This window comes from Barbus barbus, assembly GCF_936440315.1.
Source record: "Barbus barbus genome assembly, chromosome: 31".
Taxonomy (NCBI): Eukaryota; Metazoa; Chordata; class Actinopteri; order Cypriniformes; family Cyprinidae; genus Barbus; species Barbus barbus.
Window position 1 is genome coordinate 28,338,060 of NC_136759.1, and position 21,489 is coordinate 28,359,548.

A 21,489-nucleotide genomic window follows, 5' to 3' on the forward strand; every position below is an offset into this window, starting at 1 on the left:
GGGGTTACTTCCCTCAATGTCTATTTCCTGAGCTGCAGCACCTGCAACTTGAACGTCCTCCTCCCCTGCGGCTGCACCGTCCATGTCCTCAGCATCCATGACTTTGAGCTGCAATCACCAAAGGTCTCAGTTCTCAAACAGTCAGTTAAACCAGCACTGTCCTCCTCGAAGTCCTCACAAACTGCAGTCCTATTGCGCTGACCCTTTGTCCTGCCGCCGCTTCTGTCGGGATGGCACTGCAGGTCCTTCCAGCACTCGGTCGCCTTTCGCCACTACCGTTGTTTGCACCCTTCTACTTTTGCACTATTGTAACAAAAAGAAATCAGCCCCGAACAAAACAGAATCCCACTTCTGACACCAAAATTAGATGTGGCCGGCTTGACGTCCTTATTATATGTTAAGGGAAAAGACAAAGCCAAGACATCTAGCAAAAGGATTCTTTTATTCTTGACTGAGCCTGAAAAAGGGACTCAGCATTAATGTTTTGTGGGGGGACAAGATTTGGAGATTCTAATCCAATTAGATGAGAAAAATTGTACAAAACAGAAACGAAAACAAAGACAAACACCCACTTTTCTACAATGGGTACAAGAAGTAAAATAGTAAGCAATAATATGAAAAAGTGTTCTTCATGCAATCTCAAATAAAAAAACTCCAATTCACAAGCCCCATTCAACTTAAACCAGTGCAAACCAGGTTACAACACTTATAAAGGGTGTACAAAACAACGGCAGTGGCCTGTTTGTGCCTAATAAAACAAATAGAACACAGAATATGAGCAATCAGCACATTTCACCACATGAATGCAGCACCTACTTTATACACAGTTCACGTTTATCTTGTTTTGAGCATATTAATCGGTAAATAAACTAAAGATAACAGTACACACTTTACACAGGGTACAATCCTTTTCATGCAATATACAGAAACACTTTAGAATAAAATGAACAAAACTCACTCTTATTAAGCCTCTGAAGCACACAGAAAAAGCTCACGTGGTAATTGGCACTTGTGTGATCTTACGTATCGTTTCTCTCCCCTCTAACACAGTATAAAGGACAAGAGTTACTGCATGTTCAGTTGATATATGAAATAAGCAGAGTTATTTAACATTTTAACAAATCTTACAACATATCTTAGGTTAACTCACGCTCAATCTCCGTCAACGTGATCTGAATTCCCCTCCCCCACGGGCGATCTCTCACGTGCAGGAACAGAATGCTTGTATGATCGGCAAACTAAACCATCCACTAAATAAAACCACACAACTGTAGTCACCACACACTCACAAGTTGAAATAAAGCTGGAAATTTCCTCTCTTTAACAGTTTTATCAACTATATCTTCCTCTGTGTAACTCCTGCATCTAACTTTGCTCTCTTCCAATCTGACGTGCACTTCACTCTAGCGCATGCACGAACTCTTAAAGGGGACAGCGCACATAACTTAGTTAAAGCAACAAAGATGAATTACTGTGAAACTTAACCAAGTATAAGGTGAATTTTGCCCCGGTCACACATATAAACACTTGTTATAGGCTTACCATAATGATTAGACAAAAACACGGTTTGGAAGATTTATGATTTATGATGTACACGCTCATTATCTAAATTTTGCCTTTTTTAACAAAAACAAGTTATGCTATAGAGTTCACAGCATTTACTGAAGTCAATGGCTGTTCATTCTGCACAGATACGTCACCATGTCTAACGACAGTCTGTGTAATGAATTGACTGAGAGTGTAGACTTGTCATAAGCTTCATTGACCTCTATACTAGCACTAAAACACACACACACACATACACATGGCCTTTCTGCTGTCAGTAATTACTGTATGCAGTGGAGCAGAACATTGGCCTTTAAACGGCCCTCAGCACCAGACCTCTGAGTTTGAACACACACTATGAAGTAATGTCAGAGCTCACTGTACACCAGAAAATGTTGCGATCGCAGATTTTCAATGAGGATGGTGTATTGCCAGGTTGAGTGACTCTCCATCATGCGATTAAAAGTTGAGAGATTTTAACAAGCACAAGCAGCACAAGCAGCACTCTCTGGCATCCATTAACCAATGAGAAATTCCCATTGTGTTTTCAGAAATCCAGCTCTCTGTACTCTGGCTCGATTTAAGAATGACACAGCTCTTTCTACACACTCAAAACACATTGCACGCATTCATATCCATCTGTCAGAGTCATACAGGTTTGGAATCAGAATTATTTTGGATCCTTTAAATCCCATTACCAATTACTCCAGTTACTGACATAATGGTCCTTGCCCTGAGAAGTTAGCACAAACCTAATGAATTATTGTAATTTCTCTTGTGAAAAGTATTTCAGATAGTAGTAAAGTAATATGATTCACTGTAATAGCCTCTCACAGTGACAGACGGTGTCAAACTACATAGCTACATTGCAAGATGGCGTCGTTCCATGCCGACATGGTGTTGCTCTCTTCTCTGTTATGTGTAGTGGTGTGTTGTCTTTGGCTGGACTGTGTTGGGGGCATGATGTCATATAGTAGAGTAGAGCTTTTGCATATAAAGGACAGTATGATTGAATGTCAGCCCAAATTACATTTCTACTCAGAGGACTTTGCAATCAGGCCCGTGGATGTTGTTAGCGCAGATGCTAGCGATCCCTGTTTCAGAGCTCCACGTGGGAGGAAAAGAGGCAGAAGAGCCAGCACTTCGGTACGATTTAGGAAACGGAAACATCGAACACCGTTGCCGAGTATTTTACTCTCTAACGTCCGCTCGCTTGCTAACAAACAGGATGAATTGACTCTTTTGCTTATTCTGTGCTATGCTTCACCGAGACCTGGTTGAATGAGAGTGTCCCGGATTCTGCATTACATCAGCGGGGACTCTACTTATTTCGAGCGCATCGTACTTCAAATTCATTGAAGAGTAAAGGAGGCGGCGTGTGTTTTTATGTAAATCAGCGGTGGTGCACAAATACAAAGGTCATTTCAACGGTATGTTCTACCAACATGGAACTATTAACCATTAAGTGCAGACCTTTTCATCTGCCTAGAGACTTTACTTCTGTTATTTTGGTTGCTGTGTATATTCCACCTCAAGCAGCAGCTAATGAGGCAGCTCAACAGTTGGCTGCCCATATAATGCAGTTGGAAAACTCATGTCCAGATTCAACAATATTGTTTCTTGGGGACTTCAATCATGTTGATATGAGGAAGATCATGCCCAGATTCAAACAGCAGATCAAAGTGATGACTAGGTCGGATAAGATCTTGGACCAATGTTATTGTGTGTTTCCTAATGCTTTTCACTCTGTGTCTTGTGCTCCATTGGGGCAATCAGATCATAATTAGATTTTTCTCATTCCTGTTTATTGATGTAAATCTAAACGTATTAGAAAATAAGTTGAAGATCAATGACACCTATGGTGTATGGAAATGTTTAGAGCAGATCACAAGCTATAAGAATAAATCTCAAGTCATCTCTCATGATATTACATTGCCTGATGAAGTTAATGCGTTCTACAGTCGCTTTGAAAACACATTGGAGGCACAGGCTGGTTAGCCGACGCTGCCCTCCTGGCCCTGTACTATGAGTTAAAATAGAGGAATATGAAGTCAGGAATCTGCTGCAGAAGCAGAACAGCAGAAAGGCAGAAGACCCTGATTCCATATCATCTGCAACATTGAAGTGCTGTGCGTTCATCCTTGCCCCAGTATTCACCGATATATTCAACTGGTCATTAAGAGTATGCAGAGTATTTAAGTTTCTCGGGACTACCATCTCTGCAATGTTAAAGTGGGACGACAACCTAAGAGGCATTATCAAAAAATCTCATCAATGGCTTTTTTTCTCTTAAATAGTTTGGCGTATCTAAAGTTGGTATGTTCAATTTTTATAGAGCCGTCATTGAAAGCATGCTGACTTTTTCACTTGTAGTGTGGTTTGGTAGCACCACAGCTCAGCAGAGAAGTCAGATTAATAACATAACTCGAGTTGCTTCGAAAATTATTGGCTGTGATCTTCCCACTATTGATGAGATCTATGTCTCACGTTTGCAGAAAAAAGGCTTAACAATCCTGAAAGATCCCTTACATCCAGCCAGACACCTCTTTATGCCTCTTCCTTCGGGCAGACACCTTAGCTTAGAGCAATTAAATCTAAGTCTACACGTTTTATGAACAGCACTTATTGTAGGATTGTTCATGCTTTTAATTCCTCTGGTTTCTGTGCATCTGTATTCCACTCCTTATAATTGATAGGACATATATAGCTGTGTAGGTGTATGTATTTATGTTTGTATTTTAATGTTTGTTATTATTTTTGATGAGCTCACCAAAGCAAATTCCAAACAACTAAGGTGTTTGGCAATAAATAAATAAATAAAACGCAGTTCAGTTTTTGTGACTGACACACCGAGACTTCAGTTGTGATCGAGAGTGAATACAGCTTATTGAGAAAGCACTGGATGTTTCGCTGCACTGCAAAAACAGACTGATGACAGCTCTTGGAGTAATGTAATTGTTCTTTATTCTCCCTCCCTGATTGTCATTCAGCGTAATGTAACACATTCATAATGTGAGAACCCCATTACATTCTAAAACATCAGCTCTTAAAGACAGGCTTTTGCTTTTCATATCCTATTTTTATACTACACAATACACTTCATATCTGATTCCATCATATCACTCTGTACTTTAGAGACACATAATTTAAACCAAAGAGCCAAACTCAACGATCCGGAGTTTACATGAGAGGAGGAATCCAGAAACATGCAACAGACACAGAAAATGAGCAAAATGTCAATAGTCAATGTAAAGACATATTAACACTCAACATCATGAGTTAAACACGGAGCAGAGGAGTAGGAAATGCCATAAAAGGTGCTCACAGCCTTCATTATTGTTTTTATTGATTTGTGCAGAAGGTTTTCAGTGAGCAGGTTTTCTGGGGCTATGCCTCACATTTGATGCTGGTTATTGAGCTCAGACCTTGTGTTTGTTTGAAAGATTTTGAGTCATAATTTCTCATTTCTCAACCAGTAAACACAATCTCAAATCAATATATGATCAATTATAACAGTTAAGCTCAACATAAAATCTAAATTGCCCCTTTATGTTCCTACTGTTATTGTAAACAAACATCAGTTCATTTCATTCTAAAATAAAATTAAATTAAAAATAAATCGTAATACTTTACTTAATACTACTCTTCTACACTTTTCACCATCCCATCCATTCATCATGACAAAATCAAATCTGTATACTAGGTATATCTGAGAAAATGTATGCTCTTCATGATGTTTCTAAAGCATGCTCTGTGATAAAACAGGAGGCAGTCATTAAAGATCTCCTTCGCAGCCCTGATCTAGCCAAGTCAATACTGAAACATCCACCAGCTCATTTGATATAAAACTGTAGAGGTTGATATTTTCCTCTAGGTCGTATTTGTGCTTGGGCTTCTTTAATGAATGTCAGGTTCTCAACCCCTGACTGAAGTCTGGACTGTTTGTTCTCTCTGGCTTTTATTCTAATGTAAACCCCCCGGCAATTATTTACAGCCACCCAGTTTCTTTATCTGTTAGTTCTGCACCCTGCTAATGTAAATGACAGAGTGTTTGAAACAGACATATATGTACTGTTCTCTTCAGTTTTAATGGACTTGATATTTTCCCTGTCCAGTAAATGGATTCTGCACATAGCCTCAAAAACAGCCGGCACTCTCTGCTACATCTGTAGAGAAGAGCAGGAGCCTTTCTCTTGTTCTTAATTTTCTCTCTCTCTCTCCACTAATGTGGCTGTCATGTCCTGGGCTGGGCTGAAAGAACAGGACCTCTGTGTAAATTTTGGGTAATGATGCATTAACTTCCTTCAGTGCTTCAGTTCCATCGGACTGCTGATCTAATTCCCCTTTTACAAGAGCTCTATTCCTGAACTCAATGAGTGCTCAACGGTGCATAGAATATTCAGTATTATGGGTATTATTTTACTGCACTTTAATCCTGATCTTTTCTACTCAATTTTAGAGTAATGCATATAGCTGTAACACATATTTAGGATTGGGGCAAGACTCTTTAAAGCCATTGTGTTGTCCAATGGTGGTCCCCCGGTGTCTGTAGTAACTGAAAGTACTAAATGATGTCTTTTTGAGGCTAGGTAAAGGATGTCATTTTAGTGTTGCTTGACTTGAGTGCAGCATTCGATATGATCAGAACATCCCGATTTTCCACTTTCAACACCTGGTGGGTTTAAAAGGTGTGGTTCTGATATGGTTTCAGTCCTATCTAACTGATTTCTTGGTTTGCAATGGAAATTCCACCTCTGTGGTAATACGTCTTCCTTGGGGGGTTCCACAAGGCTCTATCCTTGCTCCTATTCTATATCTGCTCCCAGTGTTTTACTGTCACGGTGCACACAGCAAGGATGAATGAGGAACACGAGACGAGGATGTAAACTCAAATAACAAGTCTTTAATGACTCCAAACAAGGCAGGGCCAGGCAAGGCAAGGTAGTCACAGACAGGAACATCGGGGAGTAACGAGTAGACCAGACGAAATCAAACTGAATAGACAGGAACTAAATACACAGGAATTAACACACACAGCTGGACAAGAATAAACTAATAATGACACTAAACGGGGACAGGAAACGAAACCAAATATGGAAACAAGAGGCGGGAACACAAGACACACACGACACAAGGCTGACAGTAACATCTTTAGGAAGTATATTGTATCTTTCTATTGCCATACCGATGACACACAACTGTACCTGCCATCAAAGCATTCTAACACTAATTCATTGGACTCACTATTAGTTTGTCTAAAAGATAGGTGGAGAAACATGAGTCATATTACCCCATTATTGGTTCAGGTTCAGCTGTTTTATTGGTGCTATACAACTAAATAAAAAGAAAGAAAGAAAGAAAGAAAGAAAGAAAGAAAGAAAGAAAGAAAGAAAGAAAGAAAGAAACTGAGCTGCATGTTGTTGACATTGCAGTGGCAGTGAAAGGCCCAAGGGATATTGAATATATTGAGAAGAGGAGGGGGCTGAACACCGAACCCTGTGGTATGCCCTGTGGATAATTGATGTGACATGGTTTTCCTCCAAGAAGCCATAAAACATATACCTGTAAGTTAGTACTCAAACCAGGGTAATGATACCCATTGTCCAAAGGGTAGACAGGAGGATCAGATGATTTACAATGCTGAAAGCTTCAGACAGGTCCAGCAGAATGAGGAGTGCCGCACTTGCAGTTGCAGGGCTTCAGTACCAAACAGCAAGGAAATGTCAGTTGAGTATCTGAAGCTTGAGGGATTGTTTTCTAGCAGGTTGTTTAGTATTGTAGGGGGAAAGAGAAGACCTGAATGACAACAACCCGTTCAAGTGTTTTCACTGTGAATGGGAGGAGAAAGTTTGGTCTGTGATTGCCTATGAGTGTAGGTTTCTTAAGAAGAGGAGTTACTTAAGCCTGCCTGTGGTGAGGAAATTGCCACTAAGGAGAGATTTGTTGATGTGTGTGTGTTCTCTAAGGAGTAATGGCTTGGAGAAGATGGAAGGTAAATCGGGCCAAAGATGAATTAAGAGTAGATTATAGACTCCAGCCTCTCTGAGTGGAGAAAAAGAGAGTAGAGAGCGGCTGGGGAGAGGTGGAAGTGTGCGATGTTGGGAACTGACTGCTGATGTTTGTTATCTTGTCTGTGAAAAAAAGCAGTGAATTCATCAGCCTTGTGGTAAAAAAAAGGTGAATATCTTAAAAGGTTACGGTTATCTTAAGTGCTGTTGATATTGTGATAAACTTGTTTGGCTTATTTGAGAGGCCACATACATGTCTTGAAAGTAGATAAGATTATGAGGTTGCTGATGAACCAAAAAAAGAGCTGTTATGTGCTCACGTTACTCACTTCTCATAACAAAAGACAGCAAAAAGCATGTACTGTGTCACATTCACATCCTGTTAAGTGAATGCATTTGAAAAACTGATGAAGACAAATACTGATAATCCAGGTAATCCAATGTACCTTTACTTTTCCCATCCGTTTTTTACTGCTGCCGCTAGAGTATTTACAAATTAAGTCATCATTTCTAACTGGCATGCATCTGTTCTTCTAAATATTATCCTGAAACAGCAAACCAATTGTGCAAATCATTGAACATAAAAAATAAACCGTGCGTGTGATGCGAAGTTGCTGCATGAATAGACATAAATCCTGTAGGTCATCTAGACACGTGGAGCTGGGGGAGGTGGAGGGTTTAGGGGAACTCTGATTGCACACTGCAGAAATAGCTGACAGCGAACACAATTTAAATGTTGATCAATCAATCTTGTGCAATGTAGTAAATTATGTGATTGCTAACAGATAGAATGTAAAGAACCTATCAGTGTGCACCATCTTTCAGTTTAATGACTTAACTAAATATGTATCAAATTAAGAGAATCTCTTAATTCAGGTGATACATATTTTATTACATCTACTAACATTATAGCAAATCAAATTTGAATCCACATATAAAATATAAAATGCTTTTCTTTTCTTTTTTTGTTCAAAATTGGTATTATGTCATGTAAATTATTCATAATATATATCATATATATTAAATATCCTTTACATTTTTTCATTTTAGTTTTTATAATCTTTAGATTTTTTTATTTTTATACTGGGGAATGATGCTGATGTACAACAGAAATTTTATTCTTGTAGCTAATATTTTAAGTGGTTAAACTGGCACTGCTGAAACTGATCCCATGTTACAATGTCTCTCCTACATCTATGACATTGACCTTTGGACAGAACAAGCGATTATGACATCACTAAATAAAACCACACAGTCTGTCTTTGCTGCTGGTGGTGGGTGGCCTGAAGACAAGTCGCTGTTGAATCAAGGACATAAGCCAAAGGAACTGTAGATCAATATACTGGAAGAGTAACATTGTTTCTGCTTTCTTCGCCTGTATCGATTTTCATTTATCCCTCCATCCAAGAGCCCTGGCCTGTGTAGAAAATCATCGATATTCACAGCAGGAATGTGGCAGCACAGTCCTTCTGTTTATGGATCAGGCTGACTTCACTTATGGCCAGAACACAGAGAGGTTTGTATGTGTGTAAGATGGATATAGTTAGATTTTAGATTTTCATGATTTGTATTTCATGTTTATATATATATATATATATATATATATATTTATTTTTTGTCTTTATATAAGAGACTTCTCTCTTTATAAAAGATTTCACCAATTCACTGCCACTGAATATCTAATATGTTCTAATATCAAATATTGTTAAGAAATATGTGAACTTAAATGTACAAAAATCAGGAGAGATCCTCTGCACTGTCGAGACTATGTGTCTGTTCTCTGCTGCACAACATTCAACAGCCACCGCTGAGAAAAGCTTTCTTTTCATTCTCAAGTTACACCTCTTGGTCCAGTTTCCAGTATCCACAGATTCAGAGCTTTATTGGAAAAAATAATCAGAGACAGACCCTGCAACATGCTGCAAATAACAGTATCAATTACACACAATCTGAAGACTCACATGACCCTATTTGTCAGTGTATGTCCAGTAACTGAATACCCACTGACAGCTTCAGATGTGTCTGTCAGGGTTCTGTCAGTTCTCACACTCGAAGCCGCACGCTCTCTCGTCTGCGTGCTCTGTTTCATGTTGGGGCGTGGTGTTCGGATCCCGGCACTCCTGTCTTGTTCAGACTCAGTTCTGGTTTTGTGTCGGGGTTCGAACACTCACGCTCCAGGTTTGTTCTCGCTATGGGAGCGTGCAATTTTGAGTTTGCTTGGGCCGTGCGCTCCTCTGTCCTCTGTGTGTGTGTCTGTTTTGTTCGGCACGCGGTTTGGTTTCGGCCGTGTGCTTTTTTCTCTTGTTTTGTCTTGTTCTGTGTGGCATGCAGCTTGTGTTTTTTCACCTGATGCGTGCTTTCATGTTTGTCATGTTTTGTGAACATGCAGCTTATGAGTCTCCTCATTAGCGTGTCCTGTTTTGCACATGGCTAGTGATTTTTGTTTTGCTGGCCATGTGCTTGTGTTTTTGTTTTGTGTGAGCACACGGCTTGTCTTGTTCGGTTCGATGTGCTCTCATGTCAATTGTCTTGACCCCACCCACCTTGTTTCCTGATTATTGGTTAATTTGCCCCACCTGTGTTTACTCGTTACCCTCCTCATTTGCAACCCTTTATAATCTCCTTGTGTTTGCAGTCCTGTGCCGGTTCGTCGTCGATGTTTCCCTGTGTAAAGCTCTGCCCTGCCTTGTCAGTCTGTTTTCCTCTACGGGGTAGTTTTTGTTTGTTGATTTTATTTTCTTTTTAATAATATTGCCCTATTTCCTCCTGCGAGTGAGTCCTCGCTCTCATCCCTTTACCCACACCTGACAGTGTCTGTCTAATATTCCTACTCCAATTCCTGTTCCTTTTCAGGTAAAACTTGCTTAATAGTTTTCATCATATCTAGTCACCTTTATTTATAGAGCGCTTTTAACAATACAGATTGTGTCAAAGCACTTAACAGTATCAAATTGGAGGATAGTGTCAGTAATGTATAAAAATAAGATTAAACACTCAATTTTCAGTTAAGGCATTTCATTATTGAATTCAGAGATGTCATTGTACATTAAAGCACTTAAAATCATAACGATGTCCATAATAGACTTCAAGCCTAAGGTCACCTAACTAACTATTTATGTATGTATTTATTTATTTTCCAGGATGAAATTAATTCTGATTTTAAGAAAATAATATCCTTATTGCTGAAAAGAGCCTTAAAGGGGTCATATGATGCAATTTCAAGTTTTCCTTTCTCTTTGGAGTGTTACAAGCTGTTTGTGCATATATAAGATCCCTCAAATTGCAAAGACTAAAGTCTCAAAACCAAAGAGATATTCTTTATAAAAGTTAAGACTTGTCCACGCCCCCCTAAAATGTCTCATTCAAACACACCCCCCATATGTCTACATCACGGTGTGGAAATATTTGCGCAATGCCATCCAAATGTTCACTCAAAGAAAGAAGGTGTGGTTTCAGTAACCGCAGTAGTGTTGATGCAGCCATGTCAGGGAGACACTGTGTGTTTCTATGCGAAAGCAAAAGCACTTTATTTGGCCTTCCGAAAGTAGATGCATTTAGGAATCATTAAGATTACTTAAAACAGAACAGCACAACCCAGATGTTATCACAACGAATTTTATGAACGACAGTTTTGTGAACCTAGGAAAGGAGGTAATTCTGACTGTGCTATGACAATCTGGCGCTTCTGAATCAGTGACTGTAAGTATGTTTTGCTATTAGTTTAAGTATTTGCTATTGACTGTTCAAATGCAGAGTTTTGCATGTTGTGTGTGTGTGTGTGTGTGTGAGAGAGAGAGAGAGAGAGAGAGTCACATCACAGTGGAGTCAGCTGTCTTAACCGTGGCTTATGTTTAAATACGAGCACCATCACTGTGTCTGTCATGAAACTCTGTTCTCCTCTCAGGCCTGAACTGATGGTAAAACTAAGAACATTATTAACTGTCTTTTATATTTACTTTGAAAGCTGAAGCTCACGATTATGGAAAGGGGCGTTACATTTCTGGCATGCGTGCTTGTGGTGTTCAGCCAATCACAATGCACTGTTTCAGCTGGCCAATCAGAGCAGACTGTGCTTGTCAGAAGGAGGGGCTTTGTAGAAAACAACGCATTTGAGAGAGGCGGGGCATAGAGGAACTGCAATAATGTACAGTGTTTGAAAAATGTGTTTTTTGAACATTAAAGCATGTCAGCATATTCTTTTACACCAAATACACAAAATAATGATCTTTGAAATAGCATCATATGACCCCTTTAACAAAGTGAGCATTGGGTTTGAGTGTTAGCTTTAAAGACTAAATCTGGGGTGTATTCCAGAAAGCATGGTTAACTTACCTTCAGCTAAACCCTGAACTTTGGGTTGATTAACCCCAAACCTTGCTTACTCTATGTATGTGTTTCCAAAAACGTGTCCGGGAGTAAATCCATTCAACACAGAGTATGTTACTGGTTAAGACTCAAGACATTCTCAACAGAGCGACGAATCGACGAGTCACTATGGAAACGGACGCTAAGAAACAGCGCACCATGCTGTTTCTTTCTTCTTCTTCTGTTCAATGGTCGTTTACAAGCTTAGTGCATATCGCCACCTAATTGATGGTTGTGTAATCATTTTTTTCCTTGTTTAATCTTTAATCCTTGAGAATATTACTTATATTTTTAGTTTGATGCTCATTATATATTGTCATGTATTTTTATTATAGAAATACATTATAGAAAATGCCAATCCATGTGTGAGATGATAATATAAAATGTAATAAGTATACAGTATATAATAAATTAAACATTATCTTGTCATAGTGTTTTATAATTTATACAGATAACTGTTATATATGCCAATAAAATAACCATATTAGAATAATATATGACCTTATTTATTACTTATATTGGCGCTATATATATATATATATATATATATATATATATCTCTATCTCTCTCACTCCACTGAAGGCTGGTCAGTATGTCACGCGTGCACTGATAGCACTGAAGTGAACTAACCCTGGAACATAACCTGCTCCGGAGCAGGTTATCTTCAGAGAGCAAGTTACTATGGTTACTTACATACCCTAAAAATAACCTCCGATTTTGGAACCGAAAGCTGAGTTTATCCGCTCGCTTATCCTCAAACTTACCCGGGTATATCACATAACCTGCTTTCTGCAATACACCCCTGATTACACAGCAGAAATAAGAAGATACTACAAACAAACAAATAAATAAATTAATTAATATGATGATTTTGATCATTTTGAACATTTTAATTTGACAAATTGACTTGACTCAGCAGTTCCTCACAACACTTTTGTAATGTTTCAGCTAAAGCTCACACCTCCTTAACTAATGTTCCGAGCAGATGGATAATGTGGTATTGGATCGCTGGCTGAGCCTCTTTTTAACTTCATTGATGTTCACATTAGAGCTTTATGCATTCGATATCATGCCTTAGAGACACCAGTGATGTTCAGATTTTTGACTGTGGAAAGGTTCATTTTGGGGCAACTGTTCACATTATGTATAGATTTGTATATATATATATTTTATAGGCGCATAGATTTTTTGCATGTCTCCTTTGCCTTTTTTGCAGATTAATAGTTGGCCAAACCCCAACCCCAGTGTAAATGGTAATGCATTCTACTACCGTCAGAGGATGTAATGTTCTGTCAGAGATAGGTTGGATGGTTCTCTCACTTGTTCTCTGACTAAGTCCATGAACAAAGGACAACAAAAGCAGGTTTCCCAGCAGAGTCCAGGATGATGTACTGTAGGACTGTTATGACTGTGTATGTGTGTAGTTCAGCTGCAGGATCGGGATCTTATTTGTAGCTTTGCTTTAACCGGTAGAGAGCTTCGTGTGTGTTTTGATGCCGTGCTGTCGCTGCCGGCAGGTTTGTGGTGGAGATGAAAGGGTTGTTTGTGACGTTGAACTTCTGAACCTGCAGTAGTTTGCCTCAGCCGCATTTACCCGACAGACATTACATTTACTCTCACAGCATTACATGCCACCCACAATGAGAAAGACAGACACACTTCTGAAGTGAAGAAATGTTTGACATCACAGTGTGACACCGACTGTCCTAAAGAGAAACCTCCCACACACACACATCAGACGACGCTGAAAATACGCTCAGACCTTCTCATGCTGGTGAAGAACTGAGCCACAAAGACGCTTGTTAACACAGCGCAGGAGTTGAGGGGTGCGTTTCCCAAAACCATTGTTAGCTAATTATGGTCGTAAGTTCCACTGAACACCTGTGCAAATACCATGTTCATAGAAAATAACCACTGGAGAGTGTTGGGTGGATCCCTTCACCTAATGACATTGTAAAAGTGTTGTGACATCATCATATTTTAGTTTTACCTAAACTCTAGTTCATCTCGTCTAATTACATCTAAACTTAGTCTTGTGTTTTTGATGGAACGTTTTCCATTGCTACAAATACCGCCATACATAAAGTATGTAAAGTCCCCTTGTAGTCAAATATTTTACCCCTTGATATTATCTTTGATCATCAACATGACATATTTAAATGTTTTTCTTATGAAAATAATTTTCTCATGCCTTAAAATAGCTTAAACTACTTGGGAAACTACAGTTTTGGGGAGAAAATACTCAGCGATGGTGTTGTTTAATGGATTGGCACATGGTTTGTCTAAAAGCATGTTACAAATGCCACAGACTAATAAACAACTTCAAAAAACTTGATTTTCACTACAGGGGGACTTTAATATTACATTTTAAAGGAATAATTTACCCCAAAATCATAATTTGTCAAAAATCTGATGGAACTTCTAAGATCAGGATGAGTGTGTTTCTTCATCAGGTTTGTAGAAATGTGTCTCTGCATCAGTGTCTCAGCAATGGATGCTCTGCAGTGGATGGGTGCCGTCAGAATGAGAGTCCAAACAGCTGATAAAAACATCACAATAATCCACAAGTAATCCAAACCTCTCCAGTCCATCAGTGATGTAATGACACATTTCTCCAAATCTGATGAAACAAACTCATCTACATTTTGGATGGCCTGAGGATTAGCACATTTTCAGCAATTTAGTTTTTATGTGAACTATTCCTTTAATAACTGTAAACATAAATATTTTAGTACATTATTGGTAGATTTACATCAGTGAAAGCTGAAATCATATCAAGGTGTTCATATGTGTTGACACTGAGACTTGTTTATTGGACAGCAGGGCTTTCCTTCATGTATTGTATTTCTGTCTTCTCTCAAATGGCCAGTAATTGAAAAGGTGATAACTTGAAATGACAGATGAAAGCAAGAATGAATTTAAAACAGGGCTCAGACGTCCACGATCAACATTTTACAATTTTCTTAAAAAGCACCTGTCGCACTGTGAAATTTGGAAGAACTCGAGTCTCCTTCCCTTCCTCTCTCCCGGCACATACACCACACGATGGCTTTCTTTCTTCCATTTCACACTCCTGCTCAGATGAGAATTCCTCAAGTGCTTTCAGAAATGATTTATCAGTGTCAGTAGTCTGAATTTTGCTCTCAGTGGTATAGTGTTGATTTTAGCTGCCGGTGTTTGATAAGTGTGTGAGCAGAGAGCTCCTCTCAGGACCGTCCTGAGGCCAGTGTCAACTCAACCCAGTCTAGCTTCTGTTGAACTCAGACCGTATCAGCAGATGTGCGTCACTGCACCTTTAACTCTTTCATGCATAAGAGTCGACGAATCTGTCAATCACTGCTATCCACAGCTGCTATAGGCAAAAAAAAGGAATCAGAACAAAAGTGGGTTTTACTTGTTTTAAAGGGTTAGTTCACCCCAAAATGAAAATTCTATGATTAATTGCTCACCCTCATATGTTCCAAATCCATAAGACCTTCGTTCATCTTCAGAACACAAATTAAGATATTTTGGTTTCACTTTATTTTGATGGTCCCTGTTGACTATAAGTAACTCTGCATCTACATTTCTACGAACTCTCATTAGAGTGTTAGTAGTGTATTAGTAGACTGGTAGGGGTAGGGTTAGAAAAAGTTGTCGTACTTGCAAAGTTACTTATAGTCAGTAGAATGTCTGAGAGACCATCACAATTTAAAGAGTTAGCAGATATGAAGCAGACAGTCTACTAATACTCTAATGAGAGTTTGTTGACATGTGGCTGCAACATTACTTAGTGTCAACAGAATGTTCAAAAGAGACCATCAAAATAAAGTTACCGATATTTTTGAAGTTTTTTTCTTTTTTCTTCCAGGAGTCAGTTTAATTATACAGTACGTGTATGTCAGTCTATAGGTGAATCTCAAACTACAGATATTTAATGGACAAGTTAAGGCAAGTATTTTATTGGATTTTGATGTGAGCATGGTTGTTTCCAGGGAATAGCAGGACACCTGACCATAAAATCCACAGAATAATTATTGATAAACATTTTAAAGGATTTTTGTATATTTCACACATTGTCATTCATTCAATCTCAAGTCAATTATCAATGTGTACAGAAACAGCTGATTATGCTGTCCCCAAAATAAAAGAAGTCTCTGAAGACATACACTAATAATGACAGAACTGTGCTGTAAAGTTACAGAATAAACAGGTTTTGTAGTTTAGCTTCAGAAAATGTTGTTTTTGGACTGGTGGCAATTTTGAGATCTGAAAGTGTTTTCAAATTACATTCAAGTCTTTGTTATTCAAAGATCGATGGAAACTGGATTAAAAGATCAAGGGAAATTAGGCTGTTGTGATGTGAAGCCTTTAGATTAATCAGAGTTCAGATTTCATAAATTGCACTAATCCCTCCTAACTAAAGTCACAGACCCAAAAGCAGGAAACAGAAGCAAACATTCTTTGCAGACTTATGAGGATCTACAGAAACACTGAGCATATACAGATGTTCACAGCTGCAGTGAGAACATGGGCATGACTGTCACTTCCAGTTCACATAACATGCTCTATAGATCCAGCTCTCTGATTATCCTGCTCATTGATAAGTGTGTGGTTATGCAGCCTGTATGATATCAATATTTCATTTTAAAGTGTCATGGTCATCATCAATACTGATACTGCAGCACCCCAAGCTGCGATCGATTGTGTTCATCTTATTGCTGTACTTATGTGTGTACAAGAATATTTCTTGCCCTGCAAGAAAAACATACTTTAGAATACTGCTCCATCATTAATGAATAACTACACAAGAGCACATGAGTAACACAATATTAGCACTCTAGTAACTAACAAGAAACTCTGATTAATTTAGATTGAACTCTGATTCTCTGATAACGCTGATTAAACTCTGATTTAGTTAGTAATAGTGCTTAGTCGAATGTGATAGTTCACTATTAGCTAATCAGTAACTACTATTTGTCATACCTCCCTAAGAACTACTAAGAACTACTGTATAATTATGAATAATGTAATTATACATCATGCATAATTCACATTAATTATGAACCTGTTTACAGTAGTTCTAAGTATTCTCCAAGATATATGAAAAATAGTAGTTATTGATTATCTAACAGTGAACTGAGCACTATTGTTAATCAGAGTTTCTTGTTAGTAAATAGTAGTTACTAGAATGTTAATAGTACATTAGTCATTTGTTCTTGTGTAGTTATTCATTAACGATGGAACAGTATTTTAAAATGTTACCACATACAGGTCTTGAAGGATGTAAGGGTGAGTAAAATAATGACAGAATAAAGGAAATTGGAAATGGCAAATATGCTGAGGGTAATTAGTTTTATATAATGAGTAGTTTTATTCTTATATAACGAATACGTTTTATATAGGTGTTCCTGTGGCTCAGTGGTAGAGCACTGTGTTAGCAGCACAAAAAGTTGTGGTTTCAATTCCCAGAGAACACACATACTTATAAAAAACATGTATAGCCTGAATGCACTGTAAGTCAAAGTGTCTGCTAAATGCATAATGAGTGATCTGAAGGCTAGCATGTTTGTCTGAATTGTTCATGAAGGACCCAAAATCTATGGTGGCAGAGCACAGTGTTTTAAAATAACCTTAGATAAATTCCTACAGTAACTTGATTAAACTCTGATTGACTTTAACAAACAATCACACTGACTTTTACTAAACACAATATCCGTGTTGACTAGTGCTGGGACAGTGAACCCTGGATGCTTTGAAGCAGATTTGGAGGAGATGTTCCTGGTGCTAATGGATGGGAGACATCCTCACCTCTCTCAGTGCAGGGCATCAGACAGTTTGACAGATCTCCACATTATCAGACGACAGAGGATTGAAATGTCAGTCGAGGTGTGAATGTGCATGACTCACCTGCTGTGAGTCCACAAGAGTAAACTTGACCTTTACCTTCAAAGAGCCCTGGGTAAAAGCAGGATCCAGGGGTGCAAAGATCCTTACACCTGCTATTTGTGCTAGTTTGCATTAAAGGGGACATCAGATGCCCAATTTCCACAAGTTGGTATGATTCTTTAGGGTCTTAATGAAAAGTGTATAACATACTTTGGTTCAAATTTCTCAATGGTAGTGTAAAACAACACCCTTTTTACCCTGTCAAAAACAGCTCTGTTCACAGTGAGCCATTTTGGTGCATGTCCCTTTAAATGCTAATGAGCTCTGCTGACCCCACCCCTCTCTTCGTGGGTGACGAGCTGTTCTGTAGGTGAGGCAGGATCACAAATGATTTGCGTGAACAGTCACATTTAGGTAGATCAGATGTCAGGAGTAAATGACGAATGCTATGTTCATTATTACATCCAAAAACAGAGCACCTCAATCGCTTCGGAGACAATCGTGTCTACTCCTGCTCCAGCGTCGAAACAATGGTGGACTGTCTACAGTTCACTCAGCGCGGGTTCGTGATTAAACGGCAGTGTCAGTCAATAGTTGTGGGAACTTCCTGGGTCTGTGTGATGCACATGAGGCCAGAATCTGAGAACAACTTGATCTGAGAAAGCGCTTATTATTTTAAATACCTAATTATTTAAATTTAGGTAGGTCATTTTCAGCTGTGAGAAATGGGGGGGGTGCTAGCTAACAGGTTAAAATAAGCACTGGGTGAATTCTTATCATTATAGGGTGGTTGTGTACACATTTGTTCAAACACCATGTAAAAGTGAATTTTGCATCCGATGACCCCTTTAAAGAGATGGGTCTAAAACAGTACAAAACATCATAGCAGCGGATTATGAATAAACAAATTACTTAACTTCAAATGATTAAGGTAAATAAGTGACTAGTTCAGAAGCCAATATGAATTACTCTGAGTGTGTATATAATAATCAGATAATCATCTGAGTGTATGATAATCAGAGCTCATTAGCATTTAAAGGGACATGCGCCGAAACGAGTCGCTGTGAACCGAGCTGTTTTGACAGGGTAAAAAGGGTGTTGTTTTACACTAAAATACTTTGGTTAAAATTTCTCAATGGTATAGACTTTTCATTAAGACCCTGAAGATTCATATCAACTTGTGGAAAATGGGCATCCGTTGACCCCTTTAATGAGTGAGTTGTTGAATCGTTCACTCCAGGGGCGTAGTTTGTGGGGGGAGAGGTAACCCCCCCCAATATTTATACCACGGTTAATGGAGACCTAGAATCAGGCTATTTATTGATTAGTTGAACCTTTTATAAGCACTAACCTCATGTATGAACCGAACGGAGTGCTTATCAGCACAACATGACTGAAGCGCAGTTCTTGTAATTGTGCACGAGCGGTCCGCGTATCACACTATACACGTTCACCAGCGCGCTCGAAGTGTGGGAAGATTTGCGCGAGCCATTCCTATCATGAAGCTGATGGTAAAATATGTGACCTATTTGAATTCTATTGAGAAGCTGCCACTTTAAAATGCTATGGAGAAAGTTGAACATTATATAAAATGTTATATAAATTTCAAGGACTTTTTCATGAACTGTTCCCATCTGGTGGAATGACCTGCCCAACTCGATCCGAGCAGCCGAATCCTTACCCATCTTCAAGAAACGGCTAAAAACTCATCTGTTCCATCTTTACTTGACCCTCTAACTCTAGCACTCTCTATTCTAATTGTATTTTATCTATGTCTTTTTATCAAAAAATAACAATAATAATAATAATAATAATAATAATAATCTGTACTGTGTTAGGCTAACCAAGACTTGTAATAGCACTTGCACGTTGTTGCTCTTTTGTTGGTTTTGATTGCTTCTTATTTCCTCATTTGTAAGTCGCTTTGGATAAAAGCGTCTGCTAAATGACTAAATAAATAAAATATAAAAAAAGGCACAAACTAAAAAGACTGATGAAAACAGGAGAAAAGAATCTTGCACCAGCACTAACATATTTTTTAAACTTCTCATGACCACCTTTACTATAATTTATCACGTTTTATTGTAGGCTTATTTAGTGTGGTAAATTTTGTCTAACTTGTAGAATTTATAATAGATAATCTGTTATCCCTAAAGATTTATATTAAAACTGTGGCATGTTGTAGCCATTGTTTCTAAAGGCTGTTGTTTCTCATAACAAATGCAATATAGATTAATAAAAAAAGTCATTATTGGCCTGGTAATTATTAATAGGCTAGCCTTATTATAACAAATGCTACGGTTAAGAACTATGGCACTTTTTCATAAGAGCAAGTACAAGTCAGAACCGAGAGCCAATGGGTTCTAATGATGAGTGATGGAAAAACCTTCAGATAGTCCTATGATGGCACAGATTAAATCATTAAGAGCCTGATGAACTGTTAAGGAGTAAGAAATAATATCAATATAAGAATGTTAAATTGACTTCCCATATTGAAGTCCCGTATTGAATTAGAACATTCTATCAAACTATAGCATTAGTGTCTAAATAATATAAAATACATTATATCCTAGCCTTTTACTTTATTGCAGTTGCACAATCAACCAAATTTGCATGTGTGGTGGACAGCACAAAAGACCATTTTACAAAAATAAACATTTAAGCAAACCAACAAATAAATAAACCTTAAGAAGGAGCATGACCCAGGGTCCACTTCAACACCCCCCCTTTGTTCAAAAGTTCAGATTCATTCAGGAACTAAACAAGTAGTTGTATTTATGACAGTGGTTTAATTATTCACTCAACCAAAAACACAGTTATTCAAGAATGAATCACCATGAATGTGTGTATTTTTCAGATTTGTTTGGAACTATTTTCATTAGTGAAATGTGTCTCTATATGAAAGAGGCTGTAAAATAAGAGGGATTGATCATGCCATTTGGAAAGGAAAGTTGCTTCAGAAGTGACATAATTAATAGAAATTGTAATCAAAGATTCTAAAGAAAAAAGTTAAAGAAATAAGTCAGTCACAATTAGACCAGGAACATGCATTAAGAGAGTAAACTCATTTGAGACTAAATGCATCATATGTTCTGGATAATTTATGAATAAATGAAAACAGTATATCATGATGGGTACATGACAGGAAGTTAAGAGATGACATTTAAGCAATATCAGATGAGCAAGAGTGCCATTGTACCAAATATTATGATGGCTGTGATCTGACTGCAAAAATAAAAATGAAAATAGAAATCTTTGAATTATTACCAAGAAGCACCCCGACATATGTAATTAAACAAACAGTGAAATATCCCAGTGCTGTTATACACAATATCAGCAGTCTGTTCAGAAAAGCCAATCACATGAGAGGACCAGAGTGAACTTTTATGTAATTCCGGTTGCATAACATGTTATAAGAGCAGCTGATGTTCTATGCATCAGGGCAGACTGTCCCGTGTCCAAGCAGTGAAAGCAGGGCATGACAGCGTCTTTCTGCGTTAATACTGAATGAAGCCTGACTCTGCAAAGCCTCTCACTGTGTTTCTATTCATTCACAATCTCTCTCCAGAGAGAACAACGGATAAAAACAACGGAAGCAGTCTGACAGATGGGGTTTGGAGTGACCACGATGAAAGAGAGAAATAAAATCAGGCATGTTGTTCTTCTCGTCTCACCATCACCACTATAAGTCCTCTGAAACTT

At 38.2% G+C, this 21,489-nt stretch overlaps 1 protein-coding gene and 1 long non-coding RNA gene across 2 annotated transcripts in view; one reads left to right on the forward strand and one right to left on the reverse strand.

Moving 5' to 3' along the window:
* Positions 1-21,489, forward strand: part of LOC306850988 (schwannomin-interacting protein 1-like) — a 250,253-nt gene that overhangs the window by 138,224 nt on the left and 90,540 nt on the right. The gene's annotated exons all lie outside the window — the stretch shown is intronic.
* On the reverse strand, positions 648-1,290 carry LOC306850990. The gene is made up of 3 exons (XR_013782461.1): positions 1,151-1,290; positions 959-1,041; positions 648-748 (listed from the first exon to the last, which is right to left on the reverse strand). It is a non-coding gene; the product is annotated as an uncharacterized lncRNA (long non-coding RNA).